The following is a 19,101-nucleotide window of genomic DNA, read 5'->3' as shown; positions in this document are numbered from 1 at the left end:
CACCAGTTCCCACTGTCACAGGATGGAGAGTGGAGAACACCAGTTCCCACTGTCACAGGACAGAGAGTGGAGAACACCAGTTCCCACTGTCACAGGACAGAGAGTGGAGAGCACCAGTTCCCACTGTCACAGGACAGAGAGTGGAGGACACCAGTTCCCACTGTCACAGGATGGGAGAGTGGAGAACACCAGTTCCCACTGTCACAGGATGGGAGAGTGGAGAGTACCAGTTCCCACTGTCACAGGATGGGAGAGTGGAGAGCACCAGTTCGCACTGTCACAGGACAGAGAATGGAGAACACCAGTTCCCACTGTCACAGGACAGAGAGTGGAGAGCACCAGTTCCCACTGTCACAGGACAGAGAGTGGAGAGCACCAGTTCCCACTGTCACAGGATGGAGAGTGGAGAACACCAGTTCCCACTGTCACAGGACAGAGAGTGGAGAACACCAGTTCCCACTGTCACAGGACAGAGAGTGGAGAACACCAGTTCCCACTGTCACAGGATGGGAGAGTGGAGAGCACCAGTTCCCACTGTCACAGGACAGAGAGTGGAGAGCACCAGTTCCCACTGTCACAGGACAGAGAGTGGAGAACACCAGTTCCCACTGTCACAGGACAGAGAGTGGAGAACAACAGTTCCCACTGTCACAGGACAGAGAGTGGAGAACACCAGTTCCCACTGTCACAGGACAGAGAGTGGAGAACACCAGTTCCCACTGTCACAGGACAGAGAGTGGAGAGCGCCAGTTCCCACTGTCACAGGACGGGAGAGTGGAGAGCACCAGTTCCCACTGTCACAGGACAGAGAGTGGAGAACACCAGTTCCCACTGTCACAGGATGGGAGAGTGGAGAACACCAGTTCCCACAGTCACAGGACAGAGAGTGGAGAGCACCAGTTCCCACTGTCACAGGACAGAGAGTGGAGAGCACCAGTTCCCACTGTCACAGGATGGGAGAGTGGAGAGCACCAGTTCCCACTGTCACAGGATGGGAGAGTGGAGAGCACCAGTTCCCACTGTCACAGGACAGACAGTGGAGAACACCAGTTCCCACTGTCACAGGACAGAGAGTGGAGAACACCAGTTCCCACTGTCACAGGACAGAGAGTGGAGAACACCAGTTCCCACTGTCACAGGACAGAGAGTGGAGAACACCAGTTCCCACTGTCACAGGACAGAGAGTGGAGAGCACCAGTTCCCACTGTCACAGGACGGCAGAGTGGAGAGCACCAGTTCCCACTGTCACAGGACAGAGAGTGGAGAGCACCAGTTCCCACTGTCACAGGACAGAGAGTGGAGAGCACCAGTTCCCACTGTCACAGGACAGAGAGTGGAGAGCACCAGTTCCCACTGTCACAGGACAGAGAGTGGAGAGCACCAGTTCCAACTGTCACAGGACAGAGAGTGGAGAGCACCAGCTCCCACTGTCACAGGATGGAGAGTGGAGAACACCAGTTCCCACTGTCACAGGACAGAGAGTGGAGAACACCAGTTCCCACTGTCACAGGACAGAGAGTGGAGAACACCAGTTCCCACTGTCACAGGATGGGAGAGTGGAGAGCACCAGTTCCCACTGTCACAGGATGGGAGAGTGGATAGCACCAGTTCCCACTGTCACAGGACAGAGAGTGGAGAACACCAGTTCCCACTGTCACAGGACAGAGAGTGGAGAACAACAGTTCCCACTGTCACAGGACAGAGAGTGGAGAACACCAGTTCCCACTGTCACAGGACAGAGAGTGGAGAACACCAGTTCCCACTGTCACAGGATAGAGAGTGGAGAGCACCAGTTCCCACTGTCACAGGACGGGAGAGTGGAGAGCACCAGTTCCCACTGTCACAGGACAGAGAGTGGAGAACACCAGTTCCCACTGTCACAGGATGGGAGAGTGGAGAACACCAGTTCCCACAGTCACAGGACAGAGAGTGGAGAGCACCAGTTCCCACTGTCACAGGACAGAGAGTGGAGAACACCAGTTCCCACTGTCACAGGATGGGAGAGTGGAGAGCACCAGTTCCCACTGTCACAGGATGGGAGAGTGGAGAGCACCAGTTCCCACTGTCACAGGACAGAGAGTGGAGAACACCAGTTCCCACTGTCACAGGACAGAGAGTGGAGAACACCAGTTCCCACTGTCACAGGACAGAGAGTGGAGAACACCAGTTCCCACTGTCACAGGACAGAGAGTGGAGAACACCAGTTCCCACTGTCACAGGACAGAGAGTGGAGATCACCAGTTCCCACTGTCACAGGACGGGAGAGTGTAGAGCCCCAGTTCCCACTGTCACAGGACAGAGAGTGGAGAGCACCATTTCCCACTGTCACAGGACAGAGAGTGGAGAGCACCAGTTCCCACTGTCACAGGACAGAGAGTGGAGAGCACCAGTTCCCACTGTCACAGGACAGAGAGTGGAGAGCACCAGTTCCAACTGTCACAGGACAGAGAGTGGAGAGCACCAGCTCCCACTGTCACAGGACAGAGAGTGGAGAGCACCAGTTCCCACTGTCACAGGACAGAGAGTGGAGAGCACCAGTTCCCACTGTCACAGGACAGAGAGTGGAGAGCACCATTTCCAACTGTCACAGGACGGGAGAGTGGAGAACACCAGTTCCCACTGTCACAGGACAGAGAGTGGAGAGCACCAGCTCCCACTGTCACAGGACGGGAGAGTGGAGATCACCAGTTCCCACTGTCACAGGACAGAGAGTGGAGAGCACCAGTTCCCACTGTCACAGGACGGGAGAGTGGAGAACACCAGTTTCCACAGTCACAGGACAGAGAGTGGAGAGCACCAGTTCCCACTGTCACAGGACAGAGAGTGGAGAACACCAGTTCCCACTGTCACAGGACAGAGAGTGGAGAGCGCCAGTTCCCACTGTCACAGGACGGGAGAGTGGAGAGCACCAGTTCCCACTGTCACAGGACAGAGAGTGGAGAACACCAGTTCCCACTGTCACAGGATGGGAGAGTGGAGAACACCAGTTCCCACTGTCACAGGACAGAGAATGGAGAACACCAGTTCCCACTGTCACAGGATGGAGAGTGGAGAACACCAGTTCCCACTGTCACAGGACAGAGAGTGGAGAACACCAGTTCCCACTGTCACAGGACAGAGAGTGGAGAACACCAGTTCCCACTGTCACAGGATGGGAGAGTGGAGAGCACCAGTTCCCACTGTCACAGGATGGGAGAGTGGAGAGCACCAGTTCCCACTGTCATAGGACAGAGAGTGGAGAGCACCAGTTCCCACTGTCACAGGACAGAGAGTGGAGAACAACAGTTCCCACTGTCACAGGACAGAGAGTGGAGAACACCAGTTCCCACTGTCACAGGACAGAGAGTGGAGAACACCAGTTCCCACTGTCACAGGACAGAGAGTGGAGAGCGCCAGTTCCCACTGTCACAGGACGGGAGAGTGGAGAGCACCAGTTCCCACTGTCACAGGACAGAGAGTGGAGAACACCAGTTCCCACTGTCACAGGATGGGAGAGTGGAGAACACCAGTTCCCACAGTCACAGGACAGAGAGTGGAGAGCACCAGTTCCCACTGTCACAGGACAGAGAGTGGAGAGCACCAGTTCCCACTGTCACAGGATGGGAGAGTGGAGAGCACCAGTTCCCACTGTCACAGGATGGGAGAGTGGAGAGCACCAGTTCCCACTGTCACAGGACAGAGAGTGGAGAACACCAGTTCCCACTGTCACAGGACAGAGAGTGGAGAACACCAGTTCCCACTGTCACAGGACAGAGAGTGGAGAACACCAGTTCCCACTGTCACAGGACAGAGAGTGGAGAACACCAGTTCCCACTGTCACAGGACAGAGAGAGAAGAGCACCAGCTCCCACTGTCACAGGACGGGAGAGTGGAGATCACCAGTTCCCACTGTCACAGGACAGAGAGTGGAGAGCACCAGTTCCCACTGTCACAGGACGGGAGAGTGGAGAACACCAGTTCCCACAGTCACAGGACAGAGAGTGGAGAGCACCAGTTCACACTGTCACAGGACAGAGAGTGGAGAACACCAGTTCCCACTGTCACAGGACAGAGAGTGGAGAGCACCAGTTCCCACTGTCACAGGACGGGAGAGTGGAGAGCACCAGTTCCCACTGTCACAGGACAGAGAGTGGAGAACACCAGTTCCCACTGTCACAGGATGGGAGAGTGGAGAACACCAGTTCCCACTGTCACAGGACAGAGAATGGAGAACACCAGTTCCCACTGTCACAGGATGGAGAGTGGAGAACACCAGTTCCCACTGTCACAGGACAGAGAGTGGAGAACACCAGTTCCCACTGTCACAGGACAGAGAGTGGAGAACACCAGTTCCCACTGTCACAGGATGGGAGAGTGGAGAGCACCAGTTCCCACTGTCACAGGATGGGAGAGTGGAGAGCACCAGTTCCCACTGTCACAGGACAGAGAGTGGAGAACACCAGTTCCCACTGTCACAGGACAGAGAGTGGAGAACAACAGTTCCCACTGTCACAGGACAGAGAGTGGAGAACACTAGTTCCCACTGTCACAGGACAGAGAGTGGAGAACACCAGTTCCCACTGTCACAGGACAGAGAGTGGAGAGCGCCAGTTCCCACTGTCACAGGACGGGAGAGTGGAGAGCACCAGTTCCCACTGTCACAGGACAGAGAGTGGAGAACACCAGTTCCCACTGTCACAGGATGGGAGAGTGGAGAACACCAGTTCCCACAGTCACAGGACAGAGAGTGGAGAGCACCAGTTCCCACTGTCACAGGACAGAGAGTGGAGAGCACCAGTTCCCACTGTCACAGGATGGGAGAGTGGAGAGCACCAGTTCCCACTGTCACAGGATGGGAGAGTGGAGAGCACCAGTTCCCACTGTCACAGGATGGGAGAGTGGAGAACACCAGTTCCCACTGTCACAGGACAGAGAGTGGAGAACACCAGTTCCCACTGTCACAGGACAGAGAGTGGAGAACACCAGTTCCCACTGTCACAGGACAGAGAGTGGAGAACACCAGTTCCCACTGTCACAGGACGGGAGAGTGGAGAACACCAGTTCCCACAGTCACAGGACAGAGAGTGGAGAGCACCAGTTCCCACTGTCACAGGACAGAGAGTGGAGAACAGCAGTTCCCACTGTCACAGGACAGAGAGTGGAGAGCGCCAGTTCCCACTGTCACAGGACGGGAGAGTGGAGAACACCAGTTCCCACTGTCACAGGACAGAGAGTGGAGAACACCAGATCCCACTGTCACAGGATGGGAGAGTGGAGAACACCAGTTCCCACTGTCACAGGACAGAGAATGGAGAACACCAGTTCCCACTGTCACAGGATGGAGAGTGGAGAACACCAGTTCCCACTGTCACAGGACAGAGAGTGGAGAACACCAGTTCCCACTGTCACAGGACAGAGAGTGGAGAACACCAGTTCCCACTGTCACAGGATGGGAGAGTGGAGAGCACCAGTTCCCACTGTCACAGGATGGGAGAGTGGAGAGCACCAGTTCCCACTGTCACAGGACAGAGAGTGGAGTACACCAGTTCCCACTGTCACAGGACAGAGAGTGGAGAACAACAGTTCCCACTGTCACAGGACAGAGAGTGGAGAACACCAGTTCCCACTGTCACAGGACAGAGAGTGGAGAACACCAGTTCCCACTGTCACAGGACAGAGAGTGGAGAGCGCCAGTTCCCACTGTCACAGGACGGGAGAGTGGAGAGCACCAGTTCCCACTGTCACAGGACAGAGAGTGGAGAACACCAGTTCCCACTGTCACAGGATGGGAGAGTGGAGAGCACCAGTTCCCACAGTCACAGGACAGAGAGTAGAGAGCACCAGTTCCCACTGTCACAGGACAGAGAGTGGAGAACACCAGTTCCCACTGTCACAGGATGGGAGAGTGGAGAACACCAGTTCCCACAATCACAGGACAGAGAGTGGAGAGCACCAGTTCCCACTGTCACAGGACAGAGAGTGGAGAACACCAGTTCCCACTGTCACAGGATGGGAGAGTGGAGAGCACCAGTTCCCACTGTCACAGGATGGGAGAGTGGAGAGCACCAGTTCCCACTGTCACAGGACAGAGAGTGGAGAACACCAGTTCCCACTGTCACAGGACAGAGAGTGGAGAACACCAGTTCCCACTGTCACAGGACAGAGAGTGGAGAACACCAGTTCCCACTGTCACAGGACAGAGAGTGGAGAACACCAGTTCCCACTGTCACAGGACAGAGAGTGGAGATCACCAGTTCCCACTGTCACAGGACGGGAGAGTGGAGAGCACCAGTTCCCACTGTCACAGGACAGAGAGTGGAGAGCACCAGTTCCCACTGTCACAGGACAGAGAGTGGAGAGCACCAGTTCCCACTGTCACAGGACAGAGAGTGGAGAGCACCAGTTCCCACTGTCACAGGACAGAGAGTGGAGAGCACCAGTTCCCACTGTCACAGGACGGGAGAGTGGAGAGCACCATTTCCCACTGTCACAGGACAGAGAGTGGAGAGCACCAGTTCCAACTGTCACAGGACAGAGAGTGGAGAGCACCAGCTCCCACTGTCACAGGACAGAGAGTGGAGAGCACCAGTTCCCACTGTCACAGGACAGAGAGTGGAGAGCACCAGTTCCCACTGTCACAGGACAGAGAGTGGAGAGCACCATTTCCAACTGTCACAGGACGGGAGAGTGGAGAACACCAGTTCCCACTGTCACAGGACAGAGAGTGGAGAGCACCAGCTCCCACTGTCACAGGACGGGAGAGTGGAGATCACCAGTTCCCACTGTCACAGGACAGAGAGTGGAGAGCACCAGTTCCCACTGTCACAGGACGGGAGAGTGGAGAACACCAGTTCCCACAGTCACAGGACAGAGAGTGGAGAGCACCAGTTCCCACTGTCACAGGACAGAGAGTGGAGAACACCAGTTCCCACTGTCACAGGACAGAGAGTGGAGAGCACCAGTTCCCACTGTCACAGGACAGAGAGTGGAGAGCACCAGTTCCCACTGTCACAGGACAGAGAGTGGAGAGCACAAGTTCCCACTGTCACAGGACAGAGAGTGGAGAGCACCAGTTCCCACTGTCACAGGACAGAGAGTGGAGAGCACCAGTTCCCACTGTCACAGGACAGAGAGTGGAGAGCACCAGTTCCCACTGTCACAGGACGGGAGAGTGGAGAGCACCAGTTCCCACTGTCACAGGACAGAGAGTGGAGAGCACCAGTTCCCACTGTCACAGGACGGGAGAGTGGAGAACACCAGTTCCCACTGTCACAGGACAGAGAGTGGAGAGCACCAGTTCCCACTGTCACAGGACAGAGAGTGGAGAGCACCAGTTCCCACTGTCACAGGACAGAGAGTGGAGAGCACCAGTTCCCACTGTCACAGGACAGAGAGTGGAGAGCACCAGTTCCCACTGTCACAGGACAGAGAGTGGAGAGCACCAGTTCCCACTGTCACAGGACAGAGAGTGGAGAGCACCAGTTCCCACTGTCACAGGACAGAGAGTGGAGAGCACCAGCTCCCACTGTCACAGGACAGAGAGTGGAGAGCACCAGTTCCCACTGTCACAGGACAGAGAGTGGAGAGCACCAGTTCCCACTGTCACAGGACAGAGAGTGGAGAGCACCAGTTCCAACTGTCACAGGACGGGAGAGTGGAGAGCACCAGTTCCCACTGTCACAGGACAGAGATTGGAGAGCACCAGCTCCCACTGTCAAAGGACGGGAGAGTGGAGATCACCAGTTCCCACTGTCACAGGAGAGAGAGTGGAGAGCACCAGTTCCCACTGTCACAGGACAGAGAGTGGAGAGCACCAGTTCCCACTGACACAGGACAGAGAGTGGAGAGCAAGAGTTCCCACTGTCACAGGACAGAGATTGGAGAGCACCAGTTCCCACTGTCACAGGACAGAGAGTGGAGAGCACCAGTTCCCACTGTCACAGGATGGAGAGTGGAGAACACCAGTTCCCACTGTCACAGGACAGAGAGTGGAGAACACCAGTTCCCACTGTCACAGGACAGAGAGTGGAGAACACCAGTTCCCACTGTCACAGGACGGGAGAGTGGAGAGCACCAGTTCCCACTGTCACAGGACAGAGAGTGGAGAACACCAGTTCCCACTGTCACAGGACAGAGAGTGGAGAACAACAGTTCCCACTGTCACAGGACAGAGAGTGGAGAGCACTAGTTCCCACTGTCACAGGACAGAGAGTGGAGAACACCAGTTCCCACTGTCACAGGACAGAGAGTGGAGAACACCAGTTCCCACTGTCACAGGACAGAGAGTGGAGAGCACCAGTTCCCACTGTCACAGGACAGAGAGTGGAGAGCACCAGTTCCCACTGTCACAGGACAGAGAGTGGAGAGCACCAGTTCCTACTGTCACAGGACGGGAGAGTGGAGAGCACCAGTTCCCACTGTCACAGGACAGAGAGTGGGGAGCACCAGTTCCCACTGTCACAGGACGGGAGAGTGGAGAGCACCAGTTCCCACTGTCACAGGACAGAGAGTGGAGAGCACCAGTTCCCACTGTCACAGGACAGAGAGTGGAGAGCACCAGTTCCCACTGTCACAGGACAGAGAGTGGAGAGCACCAGTTCCCACTGTCACAGGACAGAGAGTGGAGAGCACCAGTTCCCACTGTCACAGGACAGAGAGTGGAGAGCACCAGTTCCCACTGTCACAGGACAGAGAGTGGAGAGCACCAGCTCCCACTGTCACAGGACGGGAGAGTGGAGATCACCAGTTCCCACTGTCACAGGACAGAGAGTGGAGAGCACCAGTTCCCACTGTCACAGGACAGAGAATGGAGAACACCAGTTCCCACTGTCACAGGACAGAGAGTGGAGAGCACCAGTTCCCACTGTCACAGGACAGAGAGTGGAGAACACCAGTTCCCACTGTCACAGGACAGAGAGTGGAGAACACCAGTTCCCACTGTCACAGGACAGAGAGTGGAGAGCACCAGTTCCCACTGTCACAGGACAGAGAGTGGAGAACACCAGTTCCCACTGTCACAGGACAGAGAGTGGAGAACACCAGTTCCCACTGTCACAGGACAGAGAGTGGAGAGCACCAGTTCCCACTGTCACAGGACAGAGAGTGGAGAGCACCAGTTCCCACTGTCACAGGACGGGAGAGTGGAGAGCACCAGTTCCCACTGTCACAGGACGGGAAAGTGGAGAGCACCAGTTCCCACTGTCACAGGACAGAGAGTGGAGAGCACCAGTTCCCACTGTCACAGGACAGAGAGTGGAGAGCACCAATTCCCACTGTCACAGGACAGAGAGTGGAGAGCACCAGTTCCCACTGTCACAGGACAGAGAGTGGAGAGAACCAGTTCCCACTGTCACAGGACAGAGAGTGGAGAGCACCAGTTCCTACTGTCACAGGACGGGAGAGTGGAGAGCACCAGTTCCCACTGTCACAGGACAGAGAGTGGGGAGCACCAGTTCCCACTGTCACAGGACAGAGAGTGGAGAGCACCAGTTCCCACTGTCACAGGACAGAGAGTGGAGATCACCAGTTCCCACTGTCACAGGACAGAGAGTGGAGAGCACCAGTTCCCACTGTCACAGGACAGAGAATGGAGAACACCAGTTCCCACTGTCACAGGACAGAGAGTGGAGAGCACCAGTTCCCACTGTCACAGGACAGAGAGTGGAGAACACCAGTTCCCACTGTCACAGGACAGAGAGTGGAGAACACCAGTTCCCACTGTCACAGGACAGAGAGTGGAGAGCACCAGTTCCCACTGTCACAGGACAGAGAGTGGAGAACACCAGTTCCCACTGTCACAGGACAGAGAGTGGAGAACACCAGTTCCCACTGTCACAGGACAGAGAGTGGAGAGCACCAGTTCCCACTGTCACAGGACAGAGAGTGGAGAGCACCAGTTCCCACTGTCACAGGACGGGAGAGTGGAGAGCACCAGTTCCCACTGTCACAGGACGGGAAAGTGGAGAGCACCAGTTCCCACTGTCACAGGACAGAGAGTGGAGAGCACCAGTTCCCACTGTCACAGGACAGAGAGTGGAGAGCACCAATTCCCACTGTCACAGGACAGAGAGTGGAGAGCACCAGTTCCCACTGTCACAGGACAGAGAGTGGAGAGCACCAGTTCCCACTGTCACAGGACAGAGAGTGGAGAGCACCAGTTCCTACTGTCACAGGACGGGAGAGTGGAGAGCACCAGTTCCCACTGTCACAGGACAGAGAGTGGGGAGCACCAGTTCCCACTGTCACAGGACGGGAGAGTGGAGAGCACCAGTTCCCACTGTCACAGGACAGAGAGTGGAGAGCACCAGTTCCCACTGTCACAGGACAGAGAGTGGAGAGCACCAGTTCCCACTGTCACAGGACAGAGAGTGGAGAGCACCAGTTCCCACTGTCACAGGACAGAGAGTGGAGAGCACCAGTTCCCACTGTCACAGGACAGAGAGTGGAGAGCACCAGTTCCCACTGTCACAGGACAGAGAGTGGAAAGCACCAGCTCCCACTGTCACAGGACGGGAGAGTGGAGATCACCAGTTCCCACTGTCACAGGACAGAGAGTGGAGAGCACCAGTTCCCACTGTCACAGGACAGAGAATGGAGAACACCAGTTCCCACTGTCACAGGACAGAGAGTGGAGAGCACCATTTCCCACTGTCACAGGACAGAGAGTGGAGAACACCAGTTCCCACTGTCACAGGACAGAGAGTGGAGAACACCAGTTCCCACTGTCACAGGACAGAGAGTGGAGAGCACCAGTTCCCACTGTCACAGGACAGAGAGTGGAGAGCACCAGTTCCCACTGTCACAGGACGGGAGAGTGGAGAGCACCAGTTCCCACTGTCACAGGACGGGAAAGTGGAGAGCACCAGTTCCCACTGTCACAGGACAGAGAGTGGAGAGCACCAGTTCCCACTGTCACAGGACAGAGAGTGGAGAGCACCAATTCCCACTGTCACAGGACAGAGAGTGGAGAGCACCAGTTCCCACTGTCACAGGACAGAGAGTGGAGAGAACCAGTTCCCACTGTCACAGGACAGAGAGTGGAGAGCACCAGTTCCTACTGTCACAGGACGGGAGAGTGGAGAGCACCAGTTCCCACTGTCACAGGACAGAGAGTGGGGAGCACCAGTTCCCACTGTCACAGGACGGGAGAGTGGAGAGCACCAGTTCCCACTGTCACAGGACAGAGAGTGGAGAGCACCAGTTCCCACTGTCACAGGACAGAGAGTGGAGATCACCAGTTCCCACTGTCACAGGACAGAGAGTGGAGAGCACCAGTTCCCACTGTCACAGGACAGAGAATGGAGAACACCAGTTCCCACTGTCACAGGACAGAGAGTGGAGAGCACCAGTTCCCACTGTCACAGGACAGAGAGTGGAGAACACCAGTTCCCACTGTCACAGGACAGAGAGTGGAGAACACCAGTTCCCACTGTCACAGGACAGAGAGTGGAGAGCACCAGTTCCCACTGTCACAGGACAGAGAGTGGAGAACACCAGTTCCCACTGTCACAGGACAGAGAGTGGAGAACACCAGTTCCCACTGTCACAGGACAGAGAGTGGAGAGCACCAGTTCCCACTGTCACAGGACAGAGAGTGGAGAGCACCAGTTCCCACTGTCACAGGACGGGAGAGTGGAGAGCACCAGTTCCCACTGTCACAGGACGGGAAAGTGGAGAGCACCAGTTCCCACTGTCACAGGACAGAGAGTGGAGAGCACCAGTTCCCACTGTCACAGGACAGAGAGTGGAGAGCACCAATTCCCACTGTCACAGGACAGAGAGTGGAGAGCACCAGTTCCCACTGTCACAGGACAGAGAGTGGAGAGCACCAGTTCCCACTGTCACAGGACAGAGAGTGGAGAGCACCAGTTCCTACTGTCACAGGACGGGAGAGTGGAGAGCACCAGTTCCCACTGTCACAGGACAGAGAGTGGGGAGCACCAGTTCCCACTGTCACAGGACGGGAGAGTGGAGAGCACCAGTTCCCACTGTCACAGGACAGAGAGTGGAGAGCACCAGTTCCCACTGTCACAGGACAGAGAGTGGAGAGCACCAGTTCCCACTGTCACAGGACAGAGAGTGGAGAGCACCAGTTCCCACTGTCACAGGACAGAGAGTGGAGAGCACCAGTTCCCACTGTCACAGGACAGAGAGTGGAGAGCACCAGTTCCCACTGTCACAGGACAGAGAGTGGAAAGCACCAGCTCCCACTGTCACAGGACGGGAGAGTGGAGATCACCAGTTCCCACTGTCACAGGACAGAGAGTGGAGAGCACCAGTTCCCACTGTCACAGGACAGAGAATGGAGAACACCAGTTCCCACTGTCACAGGACAGAGAGTGGAGAGCACCAGTTCCCACTGTCACAGGACAGAGAGTGGAGAACACCAGTTCCCACTGTCACAGGACGGCAGAGTGGAGAGCACCAGTTCCCACTGTCACAGGACAGAGAGTGGAGAGCACCAGTTCCCACTGTCACAGGACAGAGAGTGGAGAGCACCAGTTCCCACTGTCACAGGACAGAGAGTGGAGAGCACCAGTTCCCACTGTCACAGGACAGAGAGTGGAGAGCACCAGTTCCCACTGTCACAGGACAGAGAGTGGAGAGCACCAGTTCCCACTGTCACAGGACAGAGAGTGGAGAGCACCAGTTCCAACTGTCACAGGACAGAGAGTGGAGAGCACCAGCTCCCACTGTCACAGGATGGAGAGTGGAGAACACCAGTTCCCACTGTCACAGGACAGAGTGGAGAACACCAGTTCCCACTGTCACAGGACAGAGAGTGGAGAACACCAGTTCCCACTGTCACAGGATGGGAGAGTGGAGAGCACCAGTTCCCACTGTCACAGGATGGGAGAGTGGAGAGCACCAGTTCCCACTGTCACAGGACAGAGAGTGGAGAACACCAGTTCCCACTGTCACAGGACAGAGAGTGGAGAACAACAGTTCCCACTGTCACAGGACAGAGAGTGGAGAACACCAGTTCCCACTGTCACAGGACAGAGAGTGGAGAACACCAGTTCCCACTGTCACAGGACAGAGAGTGGAGAGCACCAGTTCCCACTGTCACAGGTCGGGAGAGTGGAGAGCACCAGTTCCCACTGTCACAGGACAGAGAGTGGAGAACACCAGTTCCCACTGTCACAGGATGGGAGAGTGGAGAACACCAGTTCCCACAGTCACAGGACAGAGAGTGGAGAGCACCAGTTCCCACTGTCACAGGACAGAGAGTGGAGAACACCAGTTCCCACTGTCACAGGATGGGAGAGTGGAGAGCACCAGTTCCCACTGTCACAGGATGGGAGAGTGGAGAGCACCAGTTCCCACTGTCACAGGACAGAGTGGAGAACACCAGTTCCCACTGTCACAGGACAGAGCGTGGAGAACACCAGTTCCCACTGTCACAGGACAGAGAGTGGAGAACACCAGTTCCTACTGTCACAGGACAGAGAGTGGAGAACACCAGTTCCCACTGTCACAGGACAGAGAGTGGAGATCACCAGTTCCCACTGTCACAGGACGGGAGAGTGGAGAGCACCAGTTCCCACTGTCACAGGACAGAGAGTGGAGAGCACCAGTTCCCACTGTCACAGGACAGAGAGTGGAGAGCACCAGTTCCCACTGTCACAGGACAGAGAGTGGAGAGCACCAGTTCCCACTGTCACAGGACAGAGAGTGGAGAGCACCAGTTCCAACTGTCACAGGACAGAGAGTGGAGAGCACCAGCTCCCACTGTCACAGGACAGAGAGTGGAGAGCACCAGTTCCCACTGTCACAGGACAGAGAGTGGAGAGCACCAGTTCCCACTGTCACAGGACAGAGAGTGGAGAGCACCATTTCCAACTGTCACAGGACGGGAGAGTGGAGAACACCAGTTCCCACTGTCACAGGACAGAGGGTGGAGAGCACCAGCTCCCACTGTCACAGGACGGGAGAGTGGAGATCACCAGTTCCCACTGTCACAGGACAGAGAGTGGAGAGCACCAGTTCCCACTGTCACAGGACGGGAGAGTGGAGAACACCAGTTCCCACAGTCACAGGACAGAGAGTGGAGAGCACCAGTTCCCACTGTCACAGGACAGAGAGTGGAGAACACCAGTTCCCACTGTCACAGGACAGAGAGTGGAGAGCACCAGTTCCCACTGTCACAGGACAGAGAGTGGAGAGCACCAGTTCCCACTGTCACAGGACAGAGAGTGGAGAGCACCAGCTCCCACTGTCACAGGACGGGAGAGTGGAGAGCACCAGTTCCCACTGTCACAGGACGGGAAAGTGGAGAGCACCAGTTCCCACTGTCACAGGACAGAGAGTGGAGAGCACCAGTTCCCACTGTCACAGGACAGAGAGTGGAGAGCACCAATTCCCACTGTCACAGGACAGAGAGTGGAGAGCTCCAGTTCCCACTGTCACAGGACAGAGAGTGGAGAGCACCAGTTCCCACTGTCACAGGACAGAGAGTGGAGAACACCAGTTCCCACTGTCACAGGACAGAGAGTGGAGAGCACCAATTCCCACTGTCACAGGACAGAGAGTGGAGAACACCAGTTCCCACTGTCACAGGACAGAGAGTGGAGAACACCAGTTCCCACTGTCACAGGACAGAGAGTGGAGAGCACCAGTTCCCACTGTCACACGACACAGAGTGGAGAGCACCAGTTCCCACTGTCACAGGACAGAGAGTGGAGAGCTCCAGTTCCCACTGTCACATGAACATCCGGTCGTGCCCGCAAAGGAAGTGGAGTGTGGGAAATTGCACGATGCTTCCATTGAGGGGTGGTCAGGACAATTCTGTGACGGGAGCTAAAATTCCCAGCCCCAGAAGGTTACCGCCCCCAAGGTGGGAGCCTGTGCGGGGAGGCAGAGGGAAGAATGAATGGAGACGGGGGTGGGGGATTGAGGTGCCACATTGCAGCGAAGGTCTGGGGGTGGGGGGGGGGGGGCAAAGTGTGTTGGACGGTCAGGCCTGGGGGTTCTGTGCCTCGGTGCAGGGAGTGTTCGGGTTGACTGCGCAGATGGCGATTGGTGGATGTGGTGTGGTTGGCTTCGCGGGGGCTGGGTGCTTGACATCCAGGGGGTGTTTGGCATTTGGGAAGGATTCTGACGGGACGGGCCGCACTGGGTGCTGGGGGAGTGTTCCCGCTGTTGGATGGGTCCTGAGCCAGGGGTGGAGGGCGGGGGCACGCTATTGGGATGGGGGTGGGCTGTTTGGGAGAGACATCTTCACTCAGGGAGTTGTTGGCCTGTGGGGTTCCCTGCCGCGGAGAGTTGTTGATGCCAGTTCATTGGATATGTTCAGGAGGGAGTTGGATGTGGTCCTTGCGGTAAGGAGAGGGTCAGGGGGTGATCAGTCAGGTATTGAAACACTAAACTAATTTTGAGGAGGACCCAGCAAGATTTGAACCCATGACCTCTGATTTACTAGACCAGTGCTCGAACCCCTGAGCTATGGAACCACCTGCACTGGGAAAGTCAGCGGAAGGAGCAGGAAAGAGAGGGGAAGGGTAAAGAGAGAGTGGAAGGAAGTGAGAGAGAGGGGGAAGGGGAAAGAGAGAGGAGGAAGAGGCGAGAGATGGAGGGGATGGAGTGAGAGAGGGGAAGGAGAGAGAGAGAGGGGGAAGAGGAGACTGGGAAGAAGAGACAGTTGAAGGGGAGAGAGAGAGAGGGGAAGGGGAGCGGTTGATGCGAGTGAGGGAAAGGAGGGCGAGACAGGGAAAGCGGTAAAAAGAGTTGTGATGGTGAAGGGAAGAATCTGCAGGAAAGGGAGAAGAGAGAGAGGTATTTAAATACTGAGCTAAATTTGAGTAGGCCCCAGTGAGATTTGAACTCACGACCCCTGGTTTACTAGACCAGTGCTCTAACCCCTGAGCTATGGAACCACCTGCTCTGGTAAAGGCAGGGGCAGGAGCAGGAAAGAGAGGGACAGGGAAAAGAGAGAGTGGAAGGTGTTCTGTCTTGAATCAAGAGTCAGACGAGATACTGCAAGCTCAAAGTAAGGTGTGACCTTAGTCCTTTATCACAGGTCTCCAGAGTGCCTCACCAGCCTGTGAGGCTTCCTTAAGTATAGGTGCTCCCAAGGGATTGTGGGATCCCTTGGGACTCCAGGAGATAAGCCCTCTGGTGGTCAGGCATGATAATTACAGGTTTACATTCGTAACAACACTTGCCCCCCGCCCCCTGCCCCAAAGTCAATAGTGTAACTATATACAATGTGAGTCGATCTGGGGCCTTCCTTGCCCTGGTTGATCGTCTCGGTGCAAATGCTGCTGTTGTTGAATCATTTGCTGGGCCTTCGCTGGGCTGCTGTGCAGCTGGCCTTGCTGGACTGCTGGGGGTGATGGGTTCTGCTTTGTGGTCAACCACTGGGTCGGTTGCTACGTCTGTGTGTTGGACGGACGGTAGAGTCTATTGTGGGTTGTTCTGGATAGTCTGTAAATCTCGATTCTTCTCCCCGGGAACTCCACTTCAGGCACCGGGAAAACGCACTGCGAGCATTTCAGCCCGAGCCCCACACGATTAAGCCGACTAAGGAGCTCCTCCACGTTCTGCAAATGCTCGACGGTGTCCCGACCTGTAACCAAGATGTATCCTGGAAGACCACGGTGCACGGGACCCACTTCAGCAAGCTTTCCGTGTTCCTCTGGAATATCGCCGTGGCTGATCGAATCCCAAACGGGCATCTGTCGTAAACGAAAAGACCTTTGTGCGTGTTGAGGCAGGTGAGGCCTTTCGAAGATTCCACCGGCTCCTGCGTCATGTAGGCCGAGGTCAAGTCCAACTTCGTGAATGTTTTCCCCCACCGCCACCAGCGTAACAAATAGGTCGTCTGCCTTTGGTAGCGGGTATTGATCCTGCAGGGAGAAACGATTGATAGTTACTTTGTAATCACCACAGATTCTGACGGTGCCGCCCCCCTTGAGGATTGGAACGATCAGACTGGCCCACACAGTGAATTCGATCGGCGAAATGATGTCCTCTCGTTGCAGCCTGTCCAGCTCAATGTCCACACTCTCTCTCACCATGTAAGGTACCGCTCTCACCTTGTGATGGAGGGGTCGCGCCCCCGGAATTAAATGGATCTGCACTTTTGCTCCTTGGAACTTCCCGACGCCTGGTTCGAACAGCGAGGGGAACTTGCTTAGGACCTGGGCACATGAGGTGTCGTCGACGGGCGTATCTTTCCCAGCCAGCTCCTGCCGAACAGCGTGGGGCCATCGCCCGGTACCACCCACAGTGGTAAATCGTGCACCGCTCCATCGTAGGAGACCTTTCCGGTAGCACTGCAGATTACGGGAATCAGTTGCTTTGTGTACGTTCTAAGTTTGGTTCGAATGGGAGTCAGGACTGGCCTTGAAGCCTTGTTGCACCACAACTTATCGAAGGTCTTTTTGCTCATTATGGACTGGCTCGCGCCCGTGTCCAGCTCCATGAACACCGGGAGCCCATTTAATTCAACCTTCAGCATTATCGGGGGACACTTTGTGGTAAATGTGTGCACCCCATATACCTCTGCCTCCTCGGTCTGAGGCTCTGGTTCATCGTGTTCCGCCGTGGATCTGTCCTGCTCTGCAACAAGGTGGTTTGCAGGATTAGCAGGGTTTGCAGCTCGCCTGCACATACGTTGGAGGTGTCCCATTGTTCCACAGCCCTTGCAAACGTACCCTTTGAAGCGGCATGAATGGAATCGATGATCACCAAGATCACCCCAACCTCTGTCGTCGAGCTACAGTACGCGGACGACGCCTGAATCTGTGCACATTCAGAGGCTGAACTCCAGGATATAGTCAATGTATTTACTGAGGCGTACGAAAGCACGGGCCTTACACTAAACATCCGTAAGACAAAGGTCCTCCACCAACCTGTCCTCGCCGCACAGCACTGTCCCCCAGTCAACAAGGTCCACGGCGTGGCCCTGGACACCGGGGACCATTTCCCTCCTCATTCTTCAAACACACAGCACTAACTGGGGAATGACCCACAGCCCCAGGGCAGGTGGCTCCATAGCTCAGGGGTTAGAGCAATGGTCTAGTAAACCAGGGGTTGTGGGTTCAAATCTCACTGGGGCCTACTCAAAATTAGCTTAGTCTTTAAATTCACTGTCAATTAACAAGGGCTTTAATTATAAATATTGAACAGCTCCCAGACTGACCGTGGAACGATGGGCTCGCTCTTGACCACATTTCAAAAGTACTTAAAGTGCTGCAACTAACAGACCTCGAGCTAGAAAGTGGGATGAGGCTGAGTTGCTCTTGGCCGGTCGGTGTGCATACGATGGGCTGAATGGGATTCTGCCTTTTCCTTCTCACTCAATCTCTCAACCTGACTTTCTCTGTCTCTCTCACTCTTTGTCTCTAACATCATCAGCGTCGGTGTGATATATTCACAGGGCACAGCACACACAGCTTCCTAACATGGCGCAGCTCTCTCGGAAGTCTCCGGAAACCCGCCGAATTCTGTTTATTATTAACTCTGCACTTGCAGTACACAATACGTCCACATCGTCAATGTGGAGCTACAAACATTACAAGCTGACAGACATTGCAAGAGGCAGTCCCTCGGAATCGAGGAAGATTTGCTTCCACTCTTAAAATGAGTTCCCCTTTATCCACCCTGTTGGTTACATCCTCAAAGAATTCCAGCAAATTAGTCAAACATGACTTCCCCTTCATAAATCCATGCTGACTCCGCCTGACCGAATTATGCTTTTCCCAATGGCCTGCTCCTGGAGGAGAGAGGGGGGAGGGGAGACTGCGAGGAGGAAAGATTGGCAGAGGAGAGAGAGGGAGGAAGGGGAAAGAGAGGTTAAGGGGAGAGAGGGAAGGAGTGAGAAAGAGAGGGGACGGAAAGTAAGAGCAAGGAGAAGGGAAAAGAGAGAGAGGGGGAGAATCTGAAAGGAAAGGGAAAAGAGAGAGAGAGACAGATATTTAGATAATGAGCTAATTTTGAGTAGGCCCCAGTGAGATTTGAACCACTGACCGTTGGTTTACTAGACCAGTGCTCTAACCCCTGAGCTATGGAGCCACCTGCGGTGTGCAAGACAGGGGAAGGAGCAGGAAAGAGAGGGGAAGGGAAAAGAGAGAGTGGAAGGAGTGAGAAAAAGAAAGAAAACATGTCATGATGGGAAAG

General features: G+C 55.4%; 2 non-coding genes across 2 annotated transcripts; one reads left to right on the top strand and one right to left on the bottom strand.

Annotated features, from left to right (window-relative positions):
• Positions 1–15,781: 15,781 nt before the first annotated feature.
• On the bottom strand, positions 15,782–15,854 carry trnat-agu (transfer RNA threonine (anticodon AGU)). Its single transcript has one exon. It is a non-coding gene; the product is annotated as a tRNA-Thr (tRNA).
• A 2,115-nt stretch (positions 15,855–17,969) lies between these two features.
• trnat-agu (transfer RNA threonine (anticodon AGU)) lies at positions 17,970–18,042 on the top strand. Its single transcript has one exon. It is a non-coding gene; the product is annotated as a tRNA-Thr (tRNA).
• Positions 18,043–19,101: the final 1,059 nt, after the last annotated feature.

This window comes from Pristiophorus japonicus, unplaced genomic scaffold (assembly GCF_044704955.1).
Source record: "Pristiophorus japonicus isolate sPriJap1 unplaced genomic scaffold, sPriJap1.hap1 HAP1_SCAFFOLD_1027, whole genome shotgun sequence".
In the NCBI taxonomy this organism is placed as follows: Eukaryota; Metazoa; Chordata; class Chondrichthyes; family Pristiophoridae; genus Pristiophorus; species Pristiophorus japonicus.
Note: the sequence above shows the minus strand (reverse complement) of the source record. Positions and strands in the feature narration are given on the sequence as shown.